Here is a 23971-nt window from a genome sequence, read left to right on the forward strand (position 1 = left end):
AGGATAACAAATAAACACAGTAAAGTGCAATTTCCCTTAAGAGCACACAGAGATCACAGTCAGTCCGGGACTCGTCACTCCCATGCTCTCCAGGTCCACAATAAGACTCCCCACTGGCACAGCTATAGGGTCCAGATCTCACAGCCTAGCTGGGTAAGCTAAAATCTCCAGCACCCTCTCTGTCCAACCAGTGCTTCATATCCCTGCCCAAGTAGCTGACACGCACACACTTTGAGACAAGAGTTTATACAAACACCCAGACACTTCTGGGGAAGGCTGGCACAGGTTCTCTAGCTGTGCCCCTTTTACTCAGACTATACGGTAGGACTCTTCCACCACCCAGCTAATAATTATTAGCTACTCAAAGGCCCTTAAAAAGGGAGTCCAATTATTACTCTGCAATATTATTATCCAATTGGTAGTATGACTAAACAGTCTCAAGGCTTATTAGAGTGACCTGGTACAGGATCCTTATATACATGCAATGTACTCTAGAGCTTAACTTATCTCTACACAAACCAGCCACAGTTAAAAGGTTTGAAAATATTTAATAATAAGTAATAAAACCACCAGACAATACTTTCTACTACACAGTCAGTGCTAGATAAGAGTTCAGAGATCACACAGAAATACTTAAAATAATTCAGTAGTACAGTTCTGACATAACAGAAAAACACTTATTCTAAACTTTCTAGTTCTAGCTATCTCTAAAAGAAAACACAAGTCTAAGATAACTTACATGTGAGCAAGAGGCAGAGTGCTGTAAGTTGGATGATCAAGACAAAAATGCTTAATGCCTTCTGATTCTCTCTGTTTAAATTGCTATTGCAGTTCTGATAAACATTACATCCTCTTTTTACACTTTCCTGGTGTTCCCAGACTGACAGATTAACTGCATTTACATTCTTAACATCTCCCTTTTGTTATCTTGCAGCTGGTCAGGAACAGAGCAATAAAATACATTTGCATGTTTAAATCCAGCAATTTAACTCTTGGTTAAAACAATAGAAAGAATTTCTTCATCTAGACTTTTCAGCACCACTGCTACTTTAAAGGGTCACTACATGCCTTACTTTGGTCAGTAGAGTGCACCGTTGTCACATTTATTTCCAGTTCCACATGTAACAGTATTTCTTTACATTTAAGACAACAAGCCTGTAGTTTATACTCATATTTACAAATGACAGAATTATGCACCATATTCTATTTGACTAGGCTGGCAGCCTTCTCCCATCTCTACCAGTCTTCACACCCCCCCCCCCCCCAGAGAACTCAAGCTAGTTTTTCAAGTGACCCTTGAGAAATTTGAGAAATGCCGATTGAGAGGGTTAGGTTTATCTGAGTGTACCTCACCCCATTCCCTTTCTTGAGAGCCCATCTGCATTGGCATTGCTACTCCCACTGTGGTGCTGCACTGACATATCATATGCTTGCAACCCTAGGCTCCATATTAGCAACTTGACATTTTGCTGGCTGGCTCCGTTTAACCATATTAGGGGGTTGTGATCTGTCATAACAGTGAATTTCCTTTCATACAGATAAGTTTTTGCAGTGCCCACACTATGGCTAGACATTCCTTTTCTACAGTTGCATAGCATTCCTCACTGGGTTGGAGCCTACAACTGAGATAAACCCCTGGGTGCTCTTCCCCCTCTGAAGAAATCTGGCTAAGAACAGCCCCCACCCCATGGTTTGAAGCATCCACCTGCACAACAAATTATTTGCTGTAATCTGGATTGGCTAACACAGGGGGTCCTCCCAATGCTTCTTAAAGCTTCTGGAATGCTTGCTCACATGCTGGGGTCCACACTACCTTATCTGGCCTGTTCTTCCTTGTCAGGTCTGTGAGGGCAGCAGCTATGGTACTATAACTGGAGACGAACTTTCTGTAGTAACCTGCTCTCCCTAAAAATGCCCTCACCTGCATTTTGGTAACAGGTGCAGGCCATGCCTGAATAGCTTCCACTTTGGCAGGAACTGGCCTTATCTTACCACTCCCCACTCTATGTGTTAGGTAGGAGACCTCCGCCATACCCATCTGACATTTGCTCGGCTTAATGGTCAACCCGGCCCTCTGTAGTCTGCCCAGCACCTCCCTGACATGCTGAAGGTGCTCTGGCCATAAATGGCTGTAGATGGCAATATCATCTAGGTAAGAAAGGGCAAACCCTCTGGCTCCTACTAGGATATGATCTACCAGCCTCTGAAAAGTCGCTGGGGCATTCTTCATCCCAAAGGGCATCTTTGTGAACTCATACAAGCTAAAAGGAGTCATGAAGACTGACTTCCCTCTAGCACTGGCAGTCAAGGGCACCTGCCAATAACCCTTGGTATGATCAGTGGTTGTAAGATACTTAGCCCCATCCAGCTGCTTTAGGGCCTCATCTGTCCTATGCATGGGGTAAGCATCTGACTCTGTGTGACTATTTAATTTCCTGTAGTCCACACAGAACCTGGTGCTGCCATCCTTCTTTAGCAGCAGCACCACTGGGGAGGCCAGGGACTGTTCTTGAATCACCCCTAGTTCCAACATCTCCTGTACCTCTTCCTTCAGGGTCTGTCTGACTCTCTCAGGCACCCTATAAGGGGCCTGCCTAATAAGCCTTTGGGGTCCTGTATCCACCTGATGTTGCACTAGGTGGGTGCACCCTGGTTTCCCAGTGTACATGTCCCCAAATTCCTGCAACACTGCTCAGATTTCTTGAACCTGGGTAGGTGATAGATGCTGGGACATTGCTACCCCCTTCCACTGAGGTGTCAGCCCGATCTTCACTCACGAGATCAGTCCCCAGATCTTCCTCAGACTCCTCCTGCAATCTACTGCAAATGCTCAGCACAAGGGCCTCTCTGTCATGGTAAGGTTCCATCATGTTAACATGGTACAATTTGTGGTACTGCCATCTGCCTAGCAATTCCACCATGTAGTTAACATAACTTACCTTTCTTACCACTTTGTAGGGTCCCTCCCAAGCTGCTTGCAGCTTGTGTCTGACAGGAATGAGAACCATTAACTGCTGCCCCACAGCATACTTTCTAGCTCAAGAATTCCTGTCATATCACACCTTTTTCTGTTGTTGGGCTTCTTCCAGGTTCTCCTGGGCCAAGCCCATGAGTTCCCTGAGCCTTGTCCTGAGGTTTAGGACATATGCCACAACAGACTCCTTGTGAGACTCACACTCACCTTCCCACTCATCTCAAATTAAATCTGTAGGTCCCCTCACCCTATGCCTATACAACAACTCAAAGGGTGAAAAACCTGTGGATTCCTGGGGAACCTCTCTGTAAGCAAACAACAGATGGGGCAAATATTTGTTCCACTCCCTCTTAAACTGATCTGCAAATGCCCGTAGCATGGACTTGATTGTAGAGTTTAACCTCTTAACAAGACCATTAGTCTGGGGATGGTAGGGGGAGGTCTTCATGTGCTTCACCCCACAGGACTTCCACAGACAAGCCAGCAGGTCTGACATGAAATTGGCACCTCTGTCAGTCAGTAGATGTTTTGGGAAACCTACCCTGCTGAAAATCTCTAACAAAGCATTTGCCACCTTCTCTGCCTCAATGGAGGACAAAGCCACTGCCTCAGGGTATCGTGTAGCATAATTCACTACCACTAGGATATACTTTTTCCCTGTGGAACTTGGGGTACTCAGAGGACCCAAAATATCCATAGCTACCCTCTGAAATGGCTTGTCAATCATAGGCAAAGCCATCAAAGGAGCTCTCACCTTTCCTACCTTTTGGTACTGCTCACAAGTCCTGCAGTACCCTGTTACATCTCTGGAAATTCCAGGCCAATAGAAGTTCTGCATAATATGCCTTTTTGTGCATGTTATGCCCATATGACCTGCAAAGGGAATATCATGGGCTATGGCTAGAAGTGCCAGACAGTAGGCTCTAGGCCCTACCAACTGCTGTACTCGCTCACCTTCTAGCCCTCCCTTGGGGGTCCACTCTCTGTATAGTAACCCTTTGTCCCAGTATACAGATTCCTCCTTTCCTTGAGAATCAGGTGCCTGCCTAGCTATCTGCCTCAAGCCTTGCAATGTAGGGTCTGAGATCTGAGCCTGACTTAACTCTCTCCTTGTAACCATTCCCAGCTCCCCTTCCACAGGAAGTCTGGCATCCTCTGACAGTCGTGCCTCACTGTCAACCTGGGTACTACTACTCACCTCTACCTTTGCAGTCACTCTGTCCAAGGGACCATCAGTACCCACAAGCAGCTGTGGCTCACCTTCAGTTTCACTGCTACAGAGTATCTCCCTCCATGAAGTAACCACCTCACCAGTCCTGGCTGCAAGAATGCAGTTTGTCTAGGTCTCCCCCAGGCTACCAGACCCACATGCTTGTCTCCTAGCCTCACCCTGTGTAACTGCATAAGCACATGGTACTGCCTCATCCAAATCCTTCCCTATCAGGACATCTACAGGATGGTAGTTTAGTACCCCTGTTGTCTCGAGACAACCTACTATTGGCATTTTGTCTTTCCCACTTACTGGCTCCCTCACTTTTGCTTCCCCACCTTGCCTCCATGGACACCTGTATGCCACATTGCCCCAACGGTTGCATTCAAAACATTTAACCCTAGCTCCTGGATGTGTACCTGGACTAGTGGCTTCCCCTGCTACTGGCAGATTCTGTTGGGGCAGTCTGTGCTGCCCAACATGGGTTCCTTTAGACCCATGAGCAGTACTGAGGGTCCCCTTCCTGTGCAGGGTGGCCCTGCTTGCCAGGTATAGGTCTCCCTTCTTCCCCAACTCATCTAAAGTAGCACATTGTCTATCAGCTAACCAGATCCTCATGTCCTCAGGCAAAGTGCTAAGGGATTGTTCCCTCACCAAAAGGTCCACCAGCCCTCCAAAAGTGGTGACCTGACATCCACTCACCCACCTATGGAAATAAGTGCTCAATTCAGCAACATATTTACACACACTATCATCTGCCTTGCGTCTATGCTCACAAAACTTTTTCCTATACCTTTCAGGTGTTAGCTTAAACAGTTCTAACAGACAATGTTTTACAGCAGTATGATCAAAACATGCAACATCAGACATTTTGAACATAACAGTTACAGCTTTACCATGGAGTAAGGGGGTCAGGAACCATACCCAGAGCCCTTGGTCAACTTCGTACTGTTTACATACCCTCTCAAGCATATGAATAAAACTATCAAAATGATCCCCCTCTTTAAACTGCTGAAGAAATGTACTGATTTTTTGTGCTTCTGGAGTCCAGTTACTCTCTACCCCATTACCTGCATGTCTCTGGCAAAGAGTCAGCATCTCCTTCTCATGCTGCCTCTGTCTTCCCTTTTCCTCAGCTTCCAGATATAACAGTTTCTCATTCTCCTCAGCCTGTAGACTCCTCAGTCTCTCAGCTGCTTCTACTTCCAAATGCCTGGCCTCCAACTCAAGTCTCTTTAGCTCCAGCTGGATTTTTATGTCCACAGCAGAAAGGTTGAGCTGTCCATTCTCCGAGGGAATTATATCTCCACTGCCAGTCTGATTGTCCTCCTGGTTGCTTTTTTCTGATGCAGCTGTAACCAAGGCTGCAATCAGGTCTGCCTTAGTCAGGTTTCCATGCACCAGTCCCCTAGCCTGGCACATCTCCATCAACTTGCTCCTTGTCAGCTTTCCATACTCCTCTGTTGACATGTTGCCTGCTCACGCTGACTAACTAAGCTAACAAAATAAATAAAACAACCATGATCTGAACTCTGAGTATTCACTCCGTGGCTGCTTTAGAGTACAAAACACCTTCAAAGCTCACTGTACACAAGCTACAGGATTCACTCTACCCACACCACTACAAGCCAATTAGTATTTGACAACTAATTAATATGTGATGTGGATATCCCACCACTGCCAAACAATATGTGAGGATATCCGAACCACTGCCAAACACAAATGTGAGGTGGATATACCAACCACTGCCACCAATTAATATGTGACACCAATGCCCTGGCCCAGCAATCAAGGAGCCTCAATCCTCACCACTAACACCAGAGAGGCATCTCATATGATAGGAAAGGATAACAAATACACACAGTAAAGTGCAATTTCCCTTAAGAGCACACAGAGATCACAGTCAGTCCAAGGCTGGTGGCTGACTTGCTCTCCAGGTCCCCAATAAGACTCCCCACTGGCACAGCTATAGGGTCCACATCTCAGCATAGCTGGGCAAGCTAAAATCTCCAGCAACATCTCTGTCCAACTAGTGCTTCTTTTCCCAGCCCAAGTAGCTGACACACACACACACTCACACACACACACACACACACACACACACACACACACACACACACACTTTGAGATAAGAGTTTATACAAACACACAGACACTTCTGGGGAAGGCTGGCTCAGATTCTCCATCTGTGCCCCTTTTACCCAGACTATAAGGTAGTACTTTGTCACCACCCAGCTAATAATTATCAGCTACTCAAAGGCCCTTAAAAGGGTGTCCAATTATTACTGTGCAATATTATTATCCAATTGGTAGTATGACTAAACAGTCTCAAGGCTTATTAGAGTGACTTGGCACAGGATCCTTATATACATGCAATGTACTCTAGAGCTTAAATTATCTCTACACAAACCAGCCACAGTTAAAAGGTTTTAAAATATTTAATAATAAATAATTAAAACCACAAGACAATACTTTCTACTACATGGTCAATGCTAGTTAAGAGTTCAGAGAACACAGAAATACTTAAAATAATTTAGTAGTACAGTTCTGACAAAACAGAAAAACACTTAGTCTAAACTTTCTAGTTCTAGCTATCTCTAAAAGAAAACACAAGTCTAAGATAACTTACATGTGAGCAAGCGGCAGAGTGCTGTAAGTTGGATGATGAAGACAAAAATGCTTAATGCCTTCTGATTCTCTCTGTTTAAATTGCTATTGCAGTTCTGATAAACATTACATCCTCTTTTTACACTTTCCTGGTGTTCCCAGGCTGACAGATTAACTGCATTTACATTCTTAACATCTCCCTTTTGTTATCTTGCAGCTAGTCAGGAACAGAGCAATAAAAACACATTTACATGTTTAAATCTAGCAATTTAACTCTTGGTTAAAACAATAGAAAGAATTTCTTCATCTAGACTTTTTGGCACCACTACTACTTCAAATTGGTCAGTAGAGTGCACTGGTGTCACATTTATTTCCAGTTCCACATGTAACAGTATTTCTTTACATTTAAGACAACATGCCTGTAGTTTATACCCATATTTACAAATGACAGAATTATGTACCAAATTGTATTTGACTAGGCTGGCAGCCTTCACCCATCTCTACCAGTCTTCACAAGGGAAAATAGGAAATAAATAGGAAAATGGAAAAACAAAGCTTTTTTAATAGGTATTTTATAGATTTTTCATTGACAAACTATGAAATACAGTGCTGGTCGTGTATTACTCATCGATATGACATAATAGAATTTTATTTGGTGAACCTGAAAAAAAGGCAGAAATACTTAAGGAAACAAAAATAAGCAATATAAAATTGCTATTTCTGATACCAAAACCTTTAGTTCTGACACCATGTCGTATTTCTACACAGAACAAAGACTATAAAGAGGCTAAGACACCGATATTAGCAGCATGAAATTTACTTAAGACTATCTTAGAAGGTAGGGTCATATAAGAAGATATCCCTTTAGCATTAGCTCCATTACAGACATGGATAGCCTTATTCCTTATAACTGTTGATGTGAGGACAGCTAGAATTTAATGCAAAGCCACACAATAAGTGGAGATGGGTGAATGCAGTTGTTAAAATATGGGGTAAGGGGTGTATCTGAGATTAAAAAGAATGATTTCAGTTTCATTATTTGCTCTAAACTCATGTATGTGATCATGGTCAATAGGATGTTTTTTGTGGAGAGCAGGAAATTTTGTCACAAAGCAGTTCACAAAACCATAATTCAAAGAAAGCATTTCCACAAAAGCTCATTTGTGCTGTTCAAGGAAAAGAAAGCACTGATTTTTGTAGACAGCCTAAGTATTTTCTTGTGTGTAAGAAAAACTGTTGACAGAGTTAGCTAGTTTATGTAGTGGAAGTACACTCCTACAAAAACATCAGGGTTTTGTAAGTTAGAATGATGTGGTCTGTTTACCAAACTTGCATTTCCCCATGTTTTAAAAAAATGCATGATCATGACTGGAGGAACCGTGAATTGACCAAACATTAGATGTGGTACAGGAGGAAATCTGAACTCAAGGCAGGCATCTAATATTCACCCATAGTATAGCATTCTGGTGAGGATATACCTAGTAGTCTGTATATATACACAACACATTTTATAGTACTGTATAAAAAATGCCTTAACGAGCCCACTAGGCATACTAGACAATTCTTAATTCTGAATTAAGTAATGAATTTATCATTTGCTATCATGGCCAAAGTAACCATTTTAGTCTGTGTTCTATCTCTATATGTCTATTTACCTATCTATCTGACTGTGTGTTATGGACAGGGGTATGCACCTAAAATGCCATGCTGCTGTTACTGGTGTGACAAAGAAATAGCTGACGTCTATCATACCCAAATAAACTCTACAACACCAGCTACAGGACAGTGTTATATTCATTGCCTTACCAGTATTTAGCTCACCTCAGCCTGAGTCTGTTGCCTTTGATGACAATCTTACCAAAAGTAATTGAAACTTAACCAAATTATTTTTATATAAGTACACTCACATTTTCCCGGAGGGGTTACTGATGTCTCTCCAATGACAGTACCCCTTACATATACTCATTGCATGATGATACTAAATCAGACTAGTAATCTTATATCAAGACTTCAGTTATTGGTCACTCAGTGAGCCAACCAAAAGTAAATTATGACAGTTAGTGGCCAAACAGTCTTTAAAAGTGTGGAAAGCAACAATCACACCAGTATGATGAGGATACCATTTAATAATGAAATAAGACATCAGTCACAAAATTGTATGCATTACACAATCAAACGCTTTACTTTCAAAAATGATCTAATTGCATAGACAGAACAGTATTTTTGTTGCAATGAGAAAGGAAAAGATAATCTCATATAGATAGTCAGATGACAGGAGAACTCTAACTGCATTTGTACTTATTTCCTAGTACTTATGGTACACTACTAGGACTTCAACATTTTTAAGTCCAATAAGTCATTGAAGTAGCTTCCTCTGTCAGTTAGAATTTCACAAAGTCCAAATTCAAAGTTCTAGACACAAAGAAGGAAAAGGACAGTAGCATGTCTAATGCAAAACATTCCTTAGTAGTTAGATATGTCAAAGTTCAAATAGTCCCAGTCAAGAAGAAAATGGCTCTGATGCAGTGCACTCCTCATTTATTGGAGATATTTCAAAGTCCAAATAAGAGTGACAGACAACAAGAACACAAAAGGACATCAGAGGCTCTAATACTGCACATCCCTTGGTGGTTAAAGATATTTTCAAAAACAAAAAGAAACTGACTTTTCTTTTGAAAGAATTAGAATGCTCAGACATCACTGATCCATGATGATGAAACTGATGTTGTGGAGGAAATAGTGAGCATGACAACCACAAGCAATTTCATAACATTTAAAGAAAATAGTTCTACATATTTATTGAATTCCTCAACTATTTACATTTTTAAATCCAAAAACAACATATTTCATCTAAGAGTGGTTATTGGTCATTTCAAAAACGAAGCTTTGTAACAAGGCACAAAAATGTAAAATAAAATGCTGAAGAGATACAATGATAACAGTATTATAAACATACAATAGCACAATAAAATAATTACAATCTTTTTAAAGTAACTGCATATCAATGACAGGAAAATATACAAATCTGGTTAAAGAATAACATTATCTCCTGCCCAGAAATATAATTTAGTAAATGTTACCAGCCTTCATACTTTACTTGTCTTCTTTAATTAACCAACATTATTAGTCCGAACAAGGCATTTTTATGGATCAGAGAATAAGAGGATGTCCATTCACATACAATATGATGTACAGTATTCATTTCTTTGTTCCTTTTTTTCATTCATTTAGCAAACTAGTCCTATGCAGTCTTTGCTGGCATGACCCAAGTACAAGCAAGGTATACAGAAACTTTTGGAAATATTTTTGATAATAAGTAAAGAGTAATAACATGGCAATGTAGAAAGAAAACAGTAACAGTCGTAGATATGTACAGGCCCTAATTTTTCAACAACCAGTGTACTAAGATTGTATGGTGCAATTTATTTGAAAACTATATCTTTACAGTGTTTAGAGTATTTGCAAAGAAAGCTATAAACTTTATTATATATAAACAGCAAGGCACGTTATATACAATTATTACGGGTATGAAATATATGCACATCAGTAATCTCATGTTTGACTACATCTAAAAGCATGTTTATACAAAAGAACAGAAATGAATCATTATGTTTTGTTGAAATATGCAAAAAAAATCTGTTCGGCATTCATGGTGTGCAGAGAAACATTTTCAAGGAACAGCACAAAGATTAAATGCAATATCAAGGACATCAAAGTGTATGTGTACAAATTTAAATACATTCAGCTATAGTTGCAGTATGGTCCTAATTCAGCGGCTGTTGATCGACATACTTAACATTTACAATTACAACTTAATTGCTAAGAACATAATGCTAGCATTCCTTTTTAAAGACTTTGGTTCCAATACTTCCCTTAGGCCCAAGGTTTGCATAATGTAATTATAACTGCTAATGAGCTGGGGTCTTCATTAGGCTTCTGGAAAATCTGGGACAAAATTATTTAGAAAAAGAGAAGCCTAAATTTTTATATTTATCTTTTTACTGTCTCTCTTTAAACCAAATAAGAGTTACAGCTCATGTATTTATAGAACACCATCTTCTTTATTGATGAGCTATTTTTACCATTATATTCCAGATAACATTTCATAGCAAACATATCAAAAGTAATTGTTAATAGTAAATAATAAGAATTAGCATCTATACCATTCATATCGAATGAAGAATTATAAAATTAATCTAAAAGTCTCCTTTGAGGATTAATAGTTAAGTCTGTGTAGTTACACATTAAAGTGATGGAAGATAGTGATTATATGTATTGTTCTGTAGTACATAAACCATGTTAAGTATAGAAAAAAAAGCACAACCTGGAAGGGTGAGGAAAACAGACAGCAGAAAAGTAGGGACTGGTCACAGTACAGTGTAGCCATAACTGGAAACTTCTAGGAATCATGCCTGCTCCTTTTTTTTTCATAACTTCAGATTTCCATTAAATTGCATATATATAACAAAGAATTAATATTCACAGCAGTTTCTTGATTTTATAAATTCAACTCTTTTAACTAGCTAGGCCCCTCTCCTTCCAGGGAATAATGTTTCCTGACCATGTTCTCACTAATATAACACCCATCTGCTCCACGTACAAACTGTCCCATGATCAAATCTGATAACCATGCTGTCATATTTTCCCTACGTAAACAATCCAAGACAGCATCAAACCCCACTGCGTTTAGGAATTTCACCAAGATAAACCTCCTTAGCTCTCTTGGACAGCCTAAGGAAATTTGAAATTTTCCTGGCAGGACTATATAACAAAATTAGCTACTTAGACCGCCAGTTTTAATTCCCATCTTAGCTGCTGCATTGAAGCTTTTATTCCCTTCTGTCACAGTAGTGATGGCAAATTAAAGGACAAGATCCTTTGATGGAAACCCAGTATAAACAAATTCTACAGTAATGTAAAAAAATAAATAAAAAAAAAAAACTTCTGTCATCAAGGAATAATCTCATTCTACAAGTCATCTCAGAAAGGCCTGCAAACATCTCAAGCATAAGAAGAAACCTTGCAAAGCCAAGCAGAAATTATTATCCCATCTTCCAAAGATAGCCATAAATCATTTTTTAACACAGGAGTTTGAGAAGTGACACTCAATAATTCAAGGAGCTGATTTGAAATTGTACCACTTAATTCCAACCCTGAGGCATTGCCAGTATGCTTACACATAAATTTACATCAAACTTCTCCCCACTTCCCTTCTTACTACTTTGTCTCTGCTTGGGTCTACTTTCCAATCTCAAAATACTGAAATATCGAATTTCAGTATTTCAAGACTGGAATCCTGGAAGTTTGCAAGTTCTAAATGTCACTATTCCGAATAGCAAAATACTGTAAACAGGTTCTAAATAGGCTTGTATTGCTTTAAGAGGCTGTACACATTATCAGAATTTCAAGTCACTATACTGAAACGTCAAAATATCATATTTTCAGTATGCAACTTTTGTTTTTTAACCCTCCACCACTTGCAGAACTAACTAGTGTTTAGGTGCACCTGATACTGATACATAGATAAGTTGTGATATGCACCCCAAATAATGATACATGCCAGACTAATTCAGTAAACCTTTAACTCACATTTGTAGGACTCTTGCTATACCCTTTAGACATTCTGTGCTAGTATAGGAGTCCTTATTGGTCAGGATAGTCTGGAACTGCCCATGTCTGTGAAGTACCCTTCTCCTTTTAGGTGATGTCAGACATCCGCTGGCCATCCGAACTCTCAGTTCTTCCACTCTATCCTGTTCTCTCACTAGGGTATACTATATGTGAGCTACTAGATTTAGTTTTGGAAAATAATATTTTCACATTTAATAAACAAGTCTATCACCAGGTTTCAGGAACGGCCATGGGCACTGCTCTAGCCAATATATATATGCAAATGTAATGCTGGGTAAATGGGAAAGTATATACATATATGGAAATTCCAATATATATGCCTCTAAAATATCATTCTATAAACGTTTTCTGGATGTTTTTTTTTGGTTTGGCATGGTGCTGTTATAGAACTGTACAAGTTTTACAAATATCTAAATAATACCCTTGAGTTCCTTAAATTTGAGATGGAATATGCTGAAGATTTTGTGAATTTCCTAGATGTTAGGTTACAAAAAACAGAATCTGGCCTAGAAACAAGCATATATAAAAAGATGTACAGGTAAATAAATATTTACACAAGAGAAGAATGCATGCAAAAAGGACTTTTAAAAGTGTCCTTAAGAGTCAATACCTGCGAGCCAGTAGGCTAAACACTCTATCAGAAGTTTGCTATGCTCAGATGCAAGAAATGACTGATAACTTTATTGAAAGGGGTTATAGCATGGAAGAAGTAGAAACAGCAAAAAGAGATGCCCTAAGGGTAAGGGAATTCGAAAGCTGGACCCCATTTTTCTACTCAGGCTAATATTGCCTCTGAAGAGCTGAGAGTGACCTCGCCCCAACACTTGAGATATCTCATGACTTATAGTAGAGCTAGTAGAACAATAGAAGATGTTATCAGTAGAAACTGGGATGTTCTGAAAGCTGTACCAGGTCATGAAAACTGGCTTCCAAATAAACCTAGGTTTACCAATCATAACTGTAGTAATTTAAAAAAACTATTATGTTATAAAGACTTTTCATTAAATAGTAATGTAGTAACAAAGTTTAATAAAAAGGGCACTTTTCCCTGCTACAATTGCTCCTGCTGTTTAAGTATAAATCAGTCAACTGAATTTATACAGCCTGTGAATGGTAAAAGGTTTGTTTTAGACTGCAGTGCAACATGTAATACACCCTCCATTATATATCTTGCCACATGTAATAAATGCTTGGGTTTCTATGTTGAAAAGTCAACTAGACAATTAAAAGACAGGATCATAGAACACAAATATGAAATTAGAAGTGTACTAACTAATTCCTTGGCCAAACATGTTAATGAAACTGATGATTCACATCAGTTCAGTTTTAGAGCTATACATATAATTCACCCAAATATTAGATGTGGAGACCTTATAAATAGTGTGGATATGAAAGAGTATGAATGGATTATTCGCTTAGAGGAGGATAAATATCCTGGTCTTAATAAACAAGTCACTTTGAAACCAATACTGAAATTAAAACAACAGAAAGTGAAGAAAAGTGACTATGTATGTATTATTGTTACTGTGTTTTTAAAGACTTAATTGTTGTTTTAATTGTTGCTTTTTGATAGGTTGCTGTGTCATGTGATATGTTGATAGTGTGCAGCACTACTTGTTTTTTTGGCTCTCACTACGGTACTCATTAGCACAGAGACATCCATTGCCTTGGCACCCAACAGACATTTTAGCCACTGGTACCATGCTTCCACTGAGTTCTGGGTTCATGGGTGGAATAAGGTATTGAGATTGTAGATATTCCAGAACAGAATAGGGAATAAAGGTGGAAATCTACAAAATGAAGTGGTCCATGTGGCAAATTTACATGGTCTACCCAGGACATACCAATCTGTAAAGTATTTGATGAGTTCTTTGTCCTCTACTGGAAACATTTCCCATTACAACTGGAATGATGGTAAGATGTCCAATTCTAGCAGAAAAGCCAGCACTACCAGACTCTTCACTGTCAACTGGAATGACGTTATTGTTATATAGGGTGGATAAGCCTAATTGTTAAACTTTCCTCCAGATATTTCTACCAAAATGAAACTGACAGCATTTAGACACTACTCTATTTATATTTGATTTAATGCTCTTAGATGCGGCAATTTCAAAATCACATAAGACATATTTTAGTATTTCACGAGCCCATGAATGCTATATAACTGCCTGCAAATAAGCCCTTTGTAAAAGAAGGTACCATCCATGAGCCAAATTGTGGCTTGACTGAAGTCATACAGGTTGTTCACTGTAGTAAATACTTGTTTGTTTGTGTCTTTCGGCTCTTCCCGGTTAGGGGTCGCCACAGCGGAACTCCGGTCCGCTAATGATTGGCAGTAGAGTTTTATGTGCTGGCTTGCCGGGCCTAACGCACAACCTTCAACGAAGGAACACCCGTTCACGCATGTCATCACACTGAAGACGCTCTAACTGAGAATCGAACGGGCAACGTCTAACTGTGAGGCGACAACGCTACTGCAGCACCACCACCGCAGTCACTGTAGTCACTGTAGTAAATACTATCACAGTATAATCACTGCTATCATCTACTATACGTTTTTCCAGGAAGACACCCATTTTTATGGGGTAATCTTGCATATTTAATGTCTGCAAAGTGCTATTACTATTACCTTTCAGCATACTGTTCTTTCTTCTTATTCTTCCCATCTGGTGAAGTAAGGCGTTTCTAGTTGATATACTAGGCAGTAAATTCATGGAGGTAGACAGTAATGCATCCTCTACTAATAAACAGGGTGTATCTGAGGATACAGCAGCTCTGTGCTTCAACTCACTACAAAGTTTGTATTTCTCTATTTTTGCTGGCTCCCCAGCATGATTGTGTGACACAGACTTCAGCAGCTGTTCACCGGTAGTTACAGTTTAGGTTATAAGCCTACCTTTACATTTCATGGACAATTTCCATTTACAACAACAATACTTTCTGACATTGATGGTCTGTTCGAGGTGGAATACGTATCCTTCTATGATTAGTACTTCTATTTGTTTTTGTGATATGGCTGTGTTGTAAATGGTTCCTTAACTTCCCGGTGGGGAAATGTCACATTAGCCATGTTTCTGTTCATACTATGTGCAGCCTCTTAAAGCAATACAAGCCTATTTATAACCAGTTTACAGTATTGATTTATTTGAAATAATGATGTTTTGAATTTTTGAACTTCTGGGATTCCAGTCTCGAAATACTGAAATTCAATATTTAGTATTTCGAGACTGGAAATACTCCCCCTCTGCTTTCCCATGTAATTACTTCAGAAATGATCCTGAATGCCCCTTCCAAAGCAAAAACATTACTAGTCTTGTCAGTGCATAGAATATACAAGGTGCCTCCTAGCCAGAGTCAAAGATAGCCTGACAAACTCTTAAATCTCTTCTGTCTCTACCATATACACTCATGGAGAATGGCCAAAACAGTACACCTATACAAAGGTCTCTCTACTACTAATCCTGGAAGTTAGTTATAGACTAATTAGCCTCATCACCATTGCTAGTAATGGAATGGAATGTGTTACTGTGGTACCTGCATACAAATGTGCGGGCAGCCTACAAACCCTTGACACAAAGTAGTCTGAATTTGTGAAAGATAGGCCCTGTCTATTAAATCTGGTAGCTGACTCATAAAGAGAAGCCATATAGTCAGGGCTGGTGATGCACTTTCCTGTAAAAGGCTTGTAACCAGTGGAATCCCACAAAGTTCAGTTATTAAACTGGCTGCTCTTCAGCATGTACCTCCATGATGTCAATGGTCTCCACCAGACTTTGTTTATAGAAGACTGTAAACTCGATGCTTTCATTAAAGGAGATCCACACCCAAAAACTGAAAAAAATAGTTTTTCAACAAACCTTGAACTTTTATGCATTGATAATGCCTCTGAATCAAAGTAAATGGTTACTGTTATTTTCTACTTTGTTATACCCCAAAATAATCTGAAGGAGACTCCCATGGCTAGCGTGATTCTGTTTTACAGTCAATGCACTCACCTTCCTAATGTCATGAGGGACAGAACTAAATCCTTATGATGATGATGAGGGGCTCATTTACTGTGGTTTTCTCTCTCATCAGCTTACAACATTGATGTGAGTGCCTACTTTTCAGCGTCAGCATCAATCCACATCTGTAATTACATTGCTTCCTTTGATTTTCATTTGTGACCATCTCTGGCACAGCATTTCAAGCTCCAGTAGCTACCCATATTTTGTAAAAGGGCCTAACTCATGTGAAGTCTTGGTCTGAAAACAATGTCTCTGGCACAGCATTTCAAGCTCCAGTAGCTACCCATATTTTGTAAAAGGGCCTAACTCATGTAAAGTCCTGGTCTAAAAACAATGTCTCCGGCACAGCATTTCAAGCTCCAGTAGCTACCCATATTTTGTAAAAGGGCCTAACTCATGTGAAGTCCTGGTCTAAAAACAATGTCTCTGGCACAGCATTTCAAGCTCCAGTAGCTACCCATATTTTGTAAAAGGGCCTAACTCATGTGAAGTCCTGGTCTAAAACCAATGTACTTAAGCTAGGCACAAAAACTGCAGTACTGGACTCTTTGGGAAATGTGAATACTTGTGCACCTATGACAACCCCTCAAAGATGACACTAACATTATAGACCTAATTATGTTCGCGAACAGTGAGCGCTCCTTTGACAGCATGTATCAGCTATTGCTAGGAAATCCTTCTGCCATGCCCAACTAATTATTAAAGGTATATTCTCATTGTCATTGCCCCTCCAACTCCTCACTAATCAAGCCCATCATAAAATTCAGTGCCCACTTTAGCATGTACATGTCCAACCATATTAGTTAACATGAGAAACCATAATGACATCTGAACAAGGTCTCAGGTGTGAGCTCCTTAAGTTACACAGAGTGCTTAAAGCCCTGTTACTGAACTATGTTCCTATCACTAAACTCTCTTTCCTGTGCAGTGACCTCAGCTTGGCTTACAAATCAATACAGGGTGCAATCTTGTTCGACCTCTTACTTATTGAAATGATGCTAAGAAGCAGCAATACCTGCTCTAGTAACCTGAATCTACATCACAGTATTAATAGAATCTGTTAGCAGGATAGATATATCTTATAAATACTGCTCTACCTGGATGCTAATAGTCTAGTGGACCAATTACCTTCTACAAACGTATACAACTATGAACCTATGTATTACCTTTGATGTGTTTACCTGTAAGTTTTTCATCCTGATGCAGCTCTTCAGAGGTTTTGTGCCACTCCTGGGTAGCAAATATACAGCATGATCCTTACTTGTATGTATCTGTTGTAAGTATGGGTTCCCAGATGCATATCAAATTATGCCATTAAGGTCATACTCACACTTAACTGTATTTCTGCTGCTTGCCTGAATACTTCATTAATGCTCCACTAGTCCAACTTTAAAGAAAAAAAAATCCCTGCTGTAATCTCTGCTGGGTAACATAAGGCATGTAGAGTAAGAAAACTGCAGACGAAGTGGGGCAAGTTATGCCAAAACAGACAAAAATCATGAAGTAATGCAAAGGGGAAATACATTATTGCAAGCACTAGTGACTGCTTTTTTCTGGCAAGTAAGACAACAGATGTCTGTAATCAGATTTAAATGAGAGAGATTATTAATTATGAAAGTATGTCATAAATGTGTTGGTCCATCTTCTTTCTTGCAGGTATTTCTAAAATCCACACACAATAAAACCTTTAGAAATGTAAAAATAGGAGTCCAAGTGTGCCCATTCTAGCTTTTACTCTTTTGTTAACTGGGGATTCTGACCACATAAATAGATGACTCATTGTAACTATAGTTCTTATATATACACCTGTAATGTACTTCATAACCGCAAAATATGTATCCTAAAGGATGAAAACTCAAAATAAGAAAAAAAAAAACAAAAACTAAACACAACTCAATTTTTTTTCAGGGGCCTAGCCTCTCTGCACATCCCATGTGAATTGCTGCACCCCTAGTACCTCCTGTTAATTATATATAATAACTGACATCACATAACAATGTGAAAGGTCCAGTTCCACCTGACTACTGTTTTGTAATCTCACACAAAGTAATGGCAAGCAGAATTAATTGATCGCATTAATAGTCAGTCACTTCATACACACGCACACACACACACACACACACACACACATACATATGTTATGGTTGCACATACTGCTTTCATTGAAAAAAACATCGGCACAATTGAGGGAAAACACATTTTATCTCATATGCAAATCACTGAGTCACATTTCATTCAAAACTGTGTAAGGCTATAGAAATTCACTACTGTCTTGGTTTTAGATCATAGGAATTAAAATGCAAATGAGTGTTGATCAAAATTTGCTCCCTGCTAATGCCTACTATTGTACTGTAAACCCATCTCAGGGTGTTTTTGTTTGTTTCTAAGCAGTAATTATGTGCCTGAAAGTTTTCTATTTTCTCCACAGCTGTGTAATTGTGGACTAAATCTATTTAAATAGGGGGGAGGTCAAAGCTTTCTATGGTATATTTAATGTATATGAAGTGTTCTATACAATGACTTGTGTTTGTGATATGTGTTTTTGATAAATTATGTCAGTGTTTTCTTGTTTTTGACGAAATGTAATAGACATTTATGGGTGCTATTTGTTTGATCTCAGCATGTATTCCTTATGCACCTGCATTTTTAATAACTTATATTGGTGGCGAAAGTAGTTGAATCATATTACAATTGAAGTTCAGCAGTTCAACTGTAATATAATTTAGAAGCTGTGCTCTCCTTGCAGTTGTACAACCATGGCAGTAGTACATTTAATTTCTGGGAATGTAGACAAAGACCCTATATTAAAGCAAAGTTTTGAGTAGTATTTGATGCTCATTTGTGATCATTTGGTTTAACAGTATTTAGTTTAGATGATAGTAGTTACAGATACACTTTTTCAACATGTTTTCTGTCAAAAAATGTCATTGGTGATTAAAAGGGATAGAATAATCTATATAAGTATATATGTGTATGTGGCTATACTAAATTTATTTTATTTAATTTTTTTTTATTTATTTATCCTTTATTGACCAGGTTACTCCCACTAGGCTAGTAGCCTCTTTTCAGGGAGACCAAGTTGATATTTACACTGCTACAGGAAATTTGGCCAGGGCATTGAGGAACTTCAAGTACTTTTTGGAGCTGCTAGATGGTTTCAAATGGCTCCTACAGCAGCAAGGAAAAGGCATAAGTAAACCAGCAGTATGAAGGAGGACAGAAAAGCTTTGCAGAGTTTAGAGGTGAAAAATGAGAATTTTGTTTGCTATGGAGCTACAGGAAGTAAACAAAGACTCTTGCATGGTACATGTTCCAAATGAGTAGTGGTTAGCTGTCTTCATGGAGAAGGAAGTGAGCAAATCTGTTGAAGGGGTGCAGGTAACAAAAATGTCATCAGAACAGCATGCAGATGACGATCTGCTAAAATATTTGAGCAGAATGATCCAAGTGACAGTTCTGCTGTTTCGTGGGGTAAGATGTCAGATAACTTTTTTGGAAGTGCTGAGGTTGGTAATGTGGAAAAGGTTGTGTGGCAGCAGAGAATGCAGCAGTTAAAACTTGTGCACCAGTGACAGAAAGTAAAAGAGGAAAGTGGCAACAAACTGAGAAGTTGTCTGGTTTTGTGCTAGCAGATAATATACTAACAAAAATATATGCAACAGTGCCAGCAGGCAAAAAAAAAAAAAGGAATGCAGCAACAAACTCTAAGTAAAACTGTTTTTAAAAAGAAGAGAAGATCAACTGTGAGAATAGGCAGACAGATATGTATGAATCAATTTTGGTAACTGTTCTGGGTTTTAAAGCGCAAGAAATTCAGTCTTTTGTACATATTGAGGCATATACTTTTTAAGTTTGTGACTTAACATTTGAACCTGATAAACTGATAATGAAAATTCTGGAACTAGATGGTATAGTGTATGGACTGTACAAGAAATTAATGGATTGGCAAAAAAGAGTATTTTGTAAATATACTAAATAAATGGTTAAAGGAAGGGTTTATAAAGAGTTATGTAGTAGGATATTATAATTTATATGGAAGAAAGATGAGAAGAACGAAATGAAATAAATGAGCCCCACTACACTAAATAACACAGATTATAAAATTGTTGTGGGAATAATATAGAGAAGAATGAAAGAAAGGATAAGGGATATTATGGAAGAAAGTATATATGGTAAAAAAGACAACGGATGACAAGAATTGTTATTGGTTTTGAGAAAAATTTTGAATGATGTTATAAATAAAAGGGAGGATATAAGACTTATGGTAGGTGATAGTAGCAAGACATTTGATATAGTAGGACATGATGTTTTGTGGGATGTTATGGAGAAGTATGGAATAGGTAACATAATTAGGAGATCGTTAGTGATCTTGTGTCTGAAGTGTTGTAAAAGATAAGGATGTTCCATGAGTGGAATGTTGTTTACATTTCTAATGGATGCAATAGTGAGTTAGTAACTTATAAAATGATAGATGCTGGATTTGTAATGCAAAAGAAGGTGGTGATTCCTGTAGTTTTGATATACCCAGATGATATAGCTGTAGTTACTTAGAACAAAATATGGATGACTGAATTGCTGGTTTGTCTGAATGGATATTTAAATGAAATGGGAATGACATTGAATAAATATAAAAGTAAGGGTTTTGGTGATATGGTGAAAATTGGGGGTATGTATTTTTCAGTGAATGAAGTTTCTTTGCTAAGGATACAATTTGGGAAAAATTATATACTTATGATGCAGTGGGAAGGTTTAATAAAAGAAATGCCAGAAATATGTCTTCTGTGGAGGACGTATAGATGAGCATTCAGGAAAAAAGTTTATCTGGTGAATTCTATATTAATAGGAATCATATCATATATGTCAAATATTGATATGATCCCAGAAAAATATGAAAAGGAAATTGCGCAATCGGTATTTTCTTTTATATAGGGCTCAATTTTAAACCCAGTGAAAAGATGTATGTTGTATATGAGTGAAGATGAAGGGGATTGGGTTTATTAAATCCATTTGTTTATTATACTTCTTTAAACATGTATGGAGTATTAAAGTGTGTAAAGGATGAGAATGACAAATTAATGCTGAGAATGAAAAGGTTCTGGAAGATGATCAAAATAAGAAAAAATGTGTAAATGAAGAATTATAAATTATTAAGAAAAAATATTAACATAGAAAATAAAAAATGATGATGCAGAGTGAATGAAGGATGTGGTATAATAATGGGAGAAAACAATATTATAATATAAATCCATGGGAAAATTTACCAGAAGAAGTGATCAAAGCTTAAAGTAAGGAAAAGTGTTGCACCAAGATAGTAGTATGTCAAGATTGTATATGGAAACCGGTAATAAGTTATCAGTAAAGGGGAATATGCCATTTAAAAAAGTTGTAAGAGTGCATTTATTTTGTGGGGAGACAACAGAACATGTTTATTTTCTGAAATGTAAAAGAGTGGTGGAACACTGGAAAAAGTTGTGTGAATAACTATTTTGTGAATATTAATGACAAAAAATATAGATATGTATATGATTATGTATGGATATTATAAGAACAAGAAGAAAAAGTGTGTGAAAAAGGTGCATAAGAATTTATTTTGTGTAATATGGATTATTTAGAATAAAAGACTGATTTTTTAATGGGAAATTAAATTTGGCAGATATACTTTGAAAAATCAGATTACGGTTGTAAAACATGGAGTAGAGGTCAATTATTTAAGAATAACAATGATAAAAAAACAGAATGTGTATGTATATGTGCTAGTAAATGTGTACAATTTCAAAATATGTAAATGATGCTTTTTATGATGTGTTAAATAATAAATATTCTTTTCAATAGATGCCATGCGATCTTTTACATCCACCTGAGATAGCAGCTACTCAAGCAGATGGGACCTTAGTTTAACATTTAATGTAAATATGTAAAAAAATATATATATATATATATATATATATATATATATATATATATATATATATATATATATATATATATGGGTCCCCTTCAGCAGATCGAACTTTTACAAGTTCAAAGCTCATATGGCTGAGACCATATGATCAAATTTGTAAAAGTTCAAACAGACTGAATGGAGATCCACGTACAATGCGGGATGGGAAGATTTCCTTTTTCCGCAATGTAGTGCGATCTCGGAGTTGTTATATTTAAGTAGGGGGGTGTGGGGCATGCAGGGTGGCATAGCACCCTGCTACAGACATCTAGTTTTGTTTTTTGTGTTTTTTTTCTTTTTTATTCAGTGTTCAAACTTTTACAAGTTCGATCATATGGTCTCTGCCATGTGAGGTTCGAACTTGTAAAAGTTTGATCTACTGAAGTAGATCCATATATATATATATATATATATATATATATATATATATATATATATATATATATATACACACACACACACACACACACACACACACCGTATTTCTTTATAAAGAAGACCTAACCAGAGAATAAGGCCTAGCATGGTTTTCCAGGGTGGTCATGCTATAAGCCCTACCCCAAAAATAAGCCCTAGTTAATATCGTCAACAACACATGACAGATGTGTTGAATTATAAAATAACATTATTGACATCCATTGACTGAGGTTATCGTATTCTGCTCACCATTTTCGGACCATTCAGACAACCAAATTATTCTCTTTGCAGAAAGTCTTAAGATTCTTTCCCTGGGAGCCCTCTACAATTCGTACTGTAACCCTAGTCATCACTCACACTTGACGGTTGAGATCCTTGGCCCATAAACACTTGCATGTGTACATTGATCGGTCAAAGTACAGACAGCACACGTAAAGCATGCACACTTGATAACGAACAGCTGTGGTTGTGCCATCTCTTCTTAACTGGTACCATTTTGTGTTGCCACTCTGGTCTCGTAAGTCTTCAATTAACCCCCCCCAGACAAGATAAGTGCAAAAAGAAAGAGCTATTCCACTGAGTACAAGAAAGGAATCGTGGAGAACTCCCAAGGAAAGAATCTGACAGCTTTCTGCAAAGAGAAGAAGTTAGATCTCCGAATGGTCCAAAAATGGAGTGCAGCGTACGATAACAGTCAACAGGCCGACGAGGGAAATGCTAAGAAGTGCAAGTGTGGATCAGGTTGGCAACCATTATTTCCCGAGCTGGAAGACATCATCTGTGAATGGATTGCTAACAGGAGAGCAAAGGCTTTGGTTGTGCACAGGGGTGATATTCAAGCATTTGCCCTTCCAATGGCACCACAGTTAGAAATATCCCCAGAAGAATTCAAAGCATCACAACATTGGCTGGATGGCTTCCTTCAGCGATATGAACTGTCTCTAAGAAGATCAACAACACTGTTGAAGATGGAAGATACTGAAGTTATTAAACGTGCACTTGCATTCAAGTTCTTTGTTAATGGCATCGACTTTTCTAAATACTAACTCTCCAACATGGTTGCTATGGATGAAACTGCTGTGTTTTTGGGCCAAGGATCTCAAACAACAATTGATCAGAGGGGTCCCTCATCAATCTACATTCCCTCCACTGGTTAAGAGAGTGCACGTGTTACTTGTATTTTG

This window comes from Protopterus annectens, chromosome 14.part0 (genome assembly GCF_019279795.1).
Source record: "Protopterus annectens isolate FY-2018-M chromosome 14.part0, PAN1.0, whole genome shotgun sequence".
NCBI classification, from domain to species: domain Eukaryota; kingdom Metazoa; phylum Chordata; order Ceratodontiformes; family Protopteridae; genus Protopterus; species Protopterus annectens.